This window comes from Pinus tabuliformis, chromosome 6 (genome assembly GCF_031772625.1).
Source record: "Pinus tabuliformis cultivar Carrire ecotype Pingquan chromosome 6, CPIR1, whole genome shotgun sequence".
Taxonomy (NCBI): domain Eukaryota; kingdom Viridiplantae; phylum Streptophyta; class Pinopsida; order Pinales; family Pinaceae; genus Pinus; species Pinus tabuliformis.
The window spans coordinates 71356796-71365699 of NC_142292.1; positions in this window are offsets into that span (position 1 = coordinate 71356796).

Sequence of the window (8904 nt, forward strand, 5' to 3'; positions counted from 1 at the left end):
GGAGACACGGATGAGTGGCCTAGCCACTTGGTTGAAATTAAGCAAGATTATTGATTAAGTTAGATTTTTTTTATTATGAGACCAATGCCTTAATGGAGTTACAAATTCTTGTTTCTTATGAATTGGAACCAAATAACCGGATGTACACCCGCTGCTTGAATGATTGACTAACCTATATGATATGCAAATTCTAGGACCTATGTGAGATGCAGTGATGTTGGTAAATTTTAGTTAAAAGTCTAGTCTAAGTGTAACATTCCTTTAACTATTTTGAATCTAGGCTCAAAGGTAGGTTATGGGAAGGAGGCTAACATCAAGCAAGCTAGGGTCTGATTAACGATACTTTTTGTTAGGCTTCTATCACCCGATGCCTCCGACGCTATAGAGACTGTGGCTCTAACAACTGCAAAGTCACTGTGTTAACCACCGAAGAGTTTTTGAGGCCCCTCAAGCTAGATAAGAAGAGTTGTCCTATATCTCTATCAACCTAGCTTATGCTAGGAGGTAAATTATTAATGCAAATCTAAATCTAGTATGCTTATGCAAGAGATTATGAGTGAGATTTATCTTGAGTTAAGATTTCATTAAGTTGTTTAAGTACTTAATTATATTCTCTTTAAGATTATTTAACAATGAATTACAATCTTAGACAAGATAAAATGCCTAGAGATACAAATGTAAATTTCAACAATATGCCACAAGATACCAAGTAACCCAAGATGCCAAATGCTTAAAATAATCAAGATGTTGATCACAAATTTATACCAGCAATACTACTTCATAAAATTTAGAGCTTATCAATGTTGTAACAACAATGCATAAACCACTTCAAATGATGAAACTTGCCCACCACATAAAACACTGAAATTCTAATGATCAATGAATGTACTTCACCCTGCTTAGATCACTTTAAGCTGATATATTCAATCAAATTTCAGATCTGATTTCTTGATTTACAACAATAAGTAAAGACAAATCAGCAAGATAAAACTGCCAAAAATATAGGGCCTATATGCGCAAAAATAGTAAAATGCACCAGAACTTGAAAATTTTGATTTTAGGGATTTTAGAGAGTTTGACTCAACAATTTTAAGAACTGATATGTTTGTTACAACAGTGAATTAACCACATATCAACAAACTAATCAAACCAAAAATAGATGCTCAATATTTCTAAAAATAGAAAAATTTCACCAAACTTGAAAAAAATAATTTTTTGAGTTATTTAGAGGATGTGATTCAGAAATTTCAGAATTGATATGTTATTATAGTAGTGAAATTGTGATAGATCAACGACCCAGCAATGATTAAGAAAAACCCTAATATTTCCAAAAATGGTAAAATTTTATGGAAATTGAAAATTTCATTTTTTGGTGCTTATTAAGTATTTGATTAAGAAATTTTAGAACTGCAGAAAATTTCAGTTATGTAGAAAAATACAGCAAACTTAAATGTTAGATCTAGGCCAAAACTCAAATACCCAAGAGGCCAAAATTTGTGAAAATGAAGATTTGCAATTTTAAATGATTTTGACCATTTAATTAGTGATTTTAGAGCCTAGTTATTAGTAATTTGTTTTTTGTAATAAAACTGCAGAAAACAAGAGTTTAGAGGTCAAACCCTAGGCCCAAGGTCTTGAATATCCCACCATTGAAAATCAATAAAACTTTGGGATCACTTTTTCTCTTGAAAAATAAGAATTTTGAGACCTTAAGCCTGCAAAACCGCCAAGTATTTAACATTAAAACTTTATATTAGAGTTTCAAGTCAATTTAGGGCAAAAGAGGCCAAGAAAATGGAGAACAAGGCTAAATGAGATAAATTTGTGGGGATAAAAGGGCTAGGATGACAGATGGGGGGCTGAAATGGCAAGAGGAGGCCAAAATGAAGATTTTGCAAATTTAAATGATTTTGACCATTTGGTTTGTGATTTTAGGGTCTAACTATTAGTAATTTGTTTGTTGTAATAGAACTGCATAAAACAAGGGTTTAGAGGTCAAACCCTAGACCCAAGGACTTGAAGATCCCACTGTTGAAAATCAATAAAACTTTGAGCTCACTTTGCCGCTTGAAAAATAAAAATTTTGAGACCTTAAGCGTGCAAAACTGCCAAGTATTTAGCATTAAAACTTTAGATTAGTGTTTTAGGTCAATCTAGGCAAAAAAGACCAAGAAAATGGGGAACAAGGCTAAGGGAGATAAATTTGTGGGGATAAAAGGGCTAGGATGATAGATTGGGGGCTGAAATGGCAAGAGGAGGCCAAAAACTGAAAACCCATGTCTCAAAAAGTTTTTTATTTTTATTTTGTTTTTTAATTTAATTTTATTTATTTTTGGATTTGAATTTTTTCATCAAATATTCAGTAAATGTCCCTGCAAAATTAGCTAGAGACTAGATCTTACCCTCAAGATCCTAGATCTAGACCTTCTCTTACTTGATTCCATGATCCAACCTACAAAAATGAAAATAAAAACACCCAAACCCAAAATATACACAAAATACTAAAAATCCCCAAAACCCAAGTTAGAAAAAATAATATACAAGTTAGATCTACAAAATTATTCACAAGATCTACAAATATACAAGGGTTTTAAAAAAATTAAATTTTTGAGAAAAATATTTTTATGGAGTTTTTTCCTTTGAAGAATGGCTAAAAATACTTTAGAAACCCCAATGTATACTATAGCCTTAGCGAAGATTTAATCCACCATATAAATATTTAGAATCCAAGCAACAATGATTCTTGCCCAAATTTGTGAACTTGGAGGCTAAGGACTGAAGTACCTGCAAGCACTATAGATTTATCTCAAAATAATTTGTTAGATCACATGTGGAATCAAACCACCTAAGATTAGCCCAAAACTATCAATAGTATGGTTCTATCTCCATCTATTGTCAAAAAAAATCTTACCAATATTCATCACAACATAGAGATGCTCATAGTCAGCACATACCACAAATCCATAAGCAAGAACCCCTGAATTGCACTCCAAAGACTTTATTGCGATTGAAAAATTAGTTCCCAGTGGGACAATAGTTACAAAATTGCTTCAACATAAATTTTCTAGCCAGAGATCAAGATGACTAGAGACCCAACTAGCTCTCTAATTTATAGGTAAATCCTCCAAATGGAAAAATAACGACTAGTTTCTTTGATCATTGTCAAAATAATTTTGACTGTTGACAAACACTTTAAGATCTTTTAATATTGACCATTGATTTTTTATTTTTGAGGAATTTTCCAATTTATCATTTAATTCCATTTTAATTAACTCAAAATTAATTATTTAGAGCTAATTTCTTCAAAATTTTGATTTTGACTTAACCACCAAGGTCCAAAGGTCCAAATTTCCTTGAAAAAGACCATATTCCCTTGGTGGGAGACCTTTATAAATTGATTCTTTTAAGACCCACATATTTTTCTATTTGGAGAATTTATTTTCCTAGACAATTTAATTTTGAATCTAATTAATTAATTTTCTAGCTTCGGATTTAATTTTATTTTGCAGAAAAATTATTTAATTTACACATGAGGGGATTAATTATTTTTCCAACCCTCTAATACATATGATTTTTCATTTACAAGAATCAAAGAGGGAATACACATTCGTCTTAGACCCTCAAGACAATAAATTTCACCCTAGCTTTGGGGATTTAAGCTTGAGGTAAAAAAATATTTTGATTAACTGTGTCGAAAAACACGGGTAATCAGGGCTGTTAAAAAACCTCCTATGATGAAATTCGTCATCAAAATTATAGGCTTACATAGGTTGTTACATATACTCAAGGTTTTACTAAGATCATTTACATTACCTAACTCACTGTTGATCCCTTGTTTTGTTCAGACAACTATTGTTTTTCATCCCTATTTTGACCTTTTTGGCATTCCCAAACCTACTCACCTGCCATTCTTCTTGTCATAATCACTGTCCTAATCTTCATTATAAGGTAAATTCTTTTATGGTAATATTTTGCTATTTATTAGTGAATTTAAGTAGATATGAGTAGCTAATCCCTAAACTAACTAATTACTATGGTCGAAGTGTAGACATTTCAACAGATATGTAGTATGATAGTAGGAAAATGCATGCAGTGAACCATGGTTCCCCAATTTCATACTCAAGAGCCATCTTTGGGTTTGGTACCTAATAACGCATGGGATAAGAGGTTGTAAGCTTCTAGATGGCAAGCTGCCTTCGGCCATGCTTGAATATGTTCGATGCCAGCCACAATGAAGATCCTTGAGAAGACACCAAGATTAAGGTCGGTTGAAGGTTGTTGAACTAATTTGGACAAGTTATTTGAGCCTTCCAAGTTGAAGGAATATATTAGCTCGACTATTATGATTCACTATCCATAGTTAGTTTGTTTTACTTAGTTAAACACCTATAAAAGGCTGCGATGTAATACATTAGAGCTAGTGAACAAAAGTTGAAATTGCTACTATGTATCCCTTGACTTATTATTTTTGAATCAAATATGTCCATAATGGTTCTGCATTAAGTTGGAGTTAATCGTTTGATGATTTGTTGTGGATGACGAGTTAATCGTGATCAAAATCTCTTACTTACTGTAAGTTAACCAGCTCCCAAGTGTGGTCGGGCCCACCCATCTGGGTTTAGCTTTGTAATATTGCTTAGTAGTATCTCTGTGTGGTAGACATAGTCAATTCTTCAGTTATTTGCACTTAATTGTTAGTTTGCTTGCTATGTGGAAAGTTTTCTCAAGTTTCGATCGATTGCATTAAGCTGATGTTATGATGTTTTTAAACCTCGTTGCTTTGGCAATCTGAATCTAAATCTCTGGTGTAAATCATTGTTTTTGCTTTCGGACAAAGACCTACTCTGTTCATGAACCTTACACATTGTATTGAACTGTGATTTTCATAGATGTACATGAAGTTTATCGAATTGCATTGTCATGTAATGATTGTGAAGATTTAGTTTATCTATTGGAAGCGTAGAAACTATTTTCAAATACTTAAAGCGGACAACATTTTTAGAGACCAAAGATGAATGGAATTTGAGTTAATTTAGATGGAGATCAGTCAATTTCGAAATCGTTCTCTTGTTTCCTTTAGTCACTGAATCGATTGACTCTCTTTTGGATTGTTTTTGCAGGTATCTGCGACATAGGAAGCATTTGTTCTAGATTGATTGTTTGAATAATGTGATTGGTGTGAGCTTGGTTTAATTTAAGTTGATTGGGTTGATGCTAGTTTATTTGCATAAAGGTGTACAACATGAGAACTATGTTCAGAGTGTTGATTTGAGTGATTATTATAACTTCAACTAGTTTTATTTGTCAAATAGACTTCTCGAATGATAAGTAGACTGTGTGGATTAACCTCAGAATGCAACAAAGTGTTTCGTGTGTTAGTTGTTAAAGCAGTTTCATTAGTCTCGTTTGGATGATTGATTCCCCTGTTTTGTTTGTTAGTGTTAAAGCACTTTCTTTAGTTTCGTTTGGACTATTGATTCCTCTGTCTCATTTAATTACTTGGTTAAATTTCCCATAGCTTAAATGCCTGATTGGATTTCAATAGCAGAGCATTGATTTTGAATAGGGTTACTCATTGTTGGAGATTAATACGATTGTAGGGTGATTTAGAGTATAGTTTCTCAGAGTTATTTGTTTGATTGTCTTGCTTAAGTAGAATTAATGCTTGAAACCGCTCTCATTACTATGATCAAGGATCCAAAAGGGATCTTGGATAGACTTCTAAGTCTAAAATGTTCCTCACAGAGGAAAATGAAAGTCTAAGGCTGCTCCTGGAAGTAGTCCCATTGCATAGATATTTTCATTTTGAATCTAATGCAATTTGAATGGGATAAAATGGACTTCGGATGAAGAAGTTATCGTAGAAAGAAGATTGCCTTTGTCCTTTGAAAAAGGAGGCATTTCTTCTAAAAATGGCATAAAAGGCTCCTTAAGGAAATCGCATCGCAAATGTCCAAAGGGGTGGAGTTAAGGCAAAGGCGGAAGGACTCCCCCGACTGTGACCTTTGACTTATCGCATCGGAGATAGGCCCGCTATCAGGACCCCAAGCACTGCGATATGCTAATTGCGATTTGCGATTGCAGCCAATAGCGATGATCGAAGATATCGGCAATCAACGGATCAGCGGATCGGCGATCAACGATTGGCGATCGGTGATACCCAATATAAAGGGCCATTGACAGCGCAACATGCAATAAGTAATAAGGGCCGGACTCGATGGGATTATAGACCTGATTTTATAATATTTGAAATCCGGAAATTCGGGTTTTCAATGTATTTCTCGTGTAAATGGTTTTTGGCCAATTCGCCATGCATCTGGCAATTTGCGATAGGAAGGCAGATCCGATGGGATTATGGACGTGATTCTATAAATTTTGGGTTCCCATATAAAAGTGTTTTCAGGGTTTTTCTGTGTATTAGCGCATTTCCGTTATAAAACTGAAATACAAAGGAAATGACACGAGGCGATAAAGACAGACCCAAAAGGTTTATAAATGCAGCTTTGTGTTATTTGAGTTCCGTGGTAAGCGAGATTTTGGGCAGACCTCAGGTGGTAAGTGGTATTGGACGAGCTCCGCCCAATCTCATACACTGGCTGACATGTGGCATGGCGCAGGAGAGAGAAAACCGCCTTTTTGGGCGGGTAATCTCTGCACACATAAACCACCCGAAATGGCTGTTAGTCGTTGGATCGGAGATCACGCAGATCAATGGTGGGCTTGCGACAACCATAAAAGGGCAGACCCAATAGGGATTATGAGTGCGATTTCATATAATTTGAAGTCTGGGATTTTGCGCCCAATAGCGTATTTCCGGTAAATCTCTGTGTATTGGAATTTTGTTCCATTTTCGAGTTTTCTCCTGAAGGAAGGCCCTGATTCCTTTGTTACTTCCCCTGATCATTGTGCCACGGTGCAAGCGGGCGTTTTGTACCAATGATGCATTTGTAACGTGCAGAGCCACAGATGTAGGAATTTATAGGGTAAGTTCCTCAGAAAGAACACCAAAAGGACACCGCTCACAACCAGATCACAGATCAATACACCAGTATTTTTGACGTGGTTAAAACCCTCAAAGAGGGAAACAGTCCACGGCCTGAGCCAACGCAGCCACTTCAGGCAATTTATTAATCAAAGAATGAAAATTTACATAAGCTTCTCTCATGCATGGATTACCCTACAAATGACCCTCCATGCGCTTTAAATAGAATTCATGGACCAATCGGGTGTCAAGCCACGGATCAAGTGTCGGTAATACCAAGGAGAGAATGGACCGTCGGATCACTACATATCGTGACCGTCGGTTTGTAAGTTACAAAATGTACAACGGTAAAGAAACACACTTTACCTAACTCTATACCTAACTCTACACTAGACCAAGTTGAACTTAACTATATCCTATGTGTCGGAATATCCTAACATCCCCCCTTAAGAACAACTTGGGATAGGATTGAAGGATTTACAAATATGACACAATAGGAGAAGGAAGGAGGCACTAGAGCCTATCCCCCCTTAGTGACAACTTCCTGAACTCCAACCATAAATCGAAGTTTAGTGAACTTCGCCTCTGTGAGAGCCTTTGTGAAGATGTCTGCAACTTGATCATCTGTTGAACAATATTGCACTTCAAGAACATGGTCGTGAATGAGATTTCTGATGAAGTGCATGTGCAGTTTAATGTGTTTGCTGCGCTGATGTTGGACTGGATCTTTGCATAGCTGAATGGCACTTTGATTATCACACCAAAGTGTAGTCGGATGTTGCTGCTCAAAGCCAAACTCTGACAGGATCTGACGAAGCCACAAGGCTTCCTTACTAGCTTCTACGACACCACGATACTCTGCTTCTGCTGATGAAAGAGAAATGGCACCCTGTTTCTTGCAAGCCCATGTAATAGGTCCTGAACCAAGAGTGAACACATAACCGGCAGTAGACTTCCGATCATCAGGGTCACCAGCCCAATCGGAATCAGTGAAACCAACCAATAGAGGAGATGCTTTGGCACTGTAATGAATTCCAAACTGAACTGTACCTCGAACATAACGAAGTATTCTTTTAGCTGCTTTCCAATGACTTTCACGGGGGTTTTGCATGAACCGAGCAACAAGGCCAACAGCAAAGGAAAGGTCAGGACGAGTATGGGTTAGATACAAAAGTTTTCCTACAAGTTGACGGTATAAGGTAGCATCAACTTCAGGAGAAGTACAAGTGACTGAGAGTTTGACTCCAGACTGAAAGGGAGAAGGGGCTGGCTTACAGTCTTCCATGTGAAAATGACGTAGAATATCACAAGCATATTTGGACTGGGAAAGGGAAATACCCTCCTTGGATTGCAAGACTTGAAGACCGAGAAAATAGTGTAAGTGTCCTAAGTCTGTCATTTCAAATTTCCTTTTGAGGCTAGACTTCACATGGTTTATAAGGTTGGGATCACTACCAGTAAGTATAAGATCATCAACATAAAGAACAAGGATGATAAGAGAGTTGCCCACTTTCTTGGTGTAGACAGTATTGTCAGAATGACACCTAGAAAAGCCAGATTCTAAAAGAAAGCTATCCATTTTGGCATACCAAGCCCGAGGAGCTTGCTTGAGACCATAAAGGGATTTCTTAAGTCGACAAACAAGGCTGGAGTCTGTTTGTATGAAGCCAATGGGTTGTTCCATATAGATTTCTTCATGCAAGTCCCCATGCAAGAAGGCAGATTTAACATCCATCTGATGGACTTCCCATTTGAAAGAGGCAGCAAGGGAAAGAACAAGGCGGATAGAGTTCATTTTGGCAATAGGGGAGAAGGTTTCAGTGTAGTCAATGCCTTCAACCTGTGAAAATCCCTTAGCAACAAGACGAGCTTTATGTTTATCAACTTTCCCATCTGGTCCATACTTGGTTCTGTAAACCCAT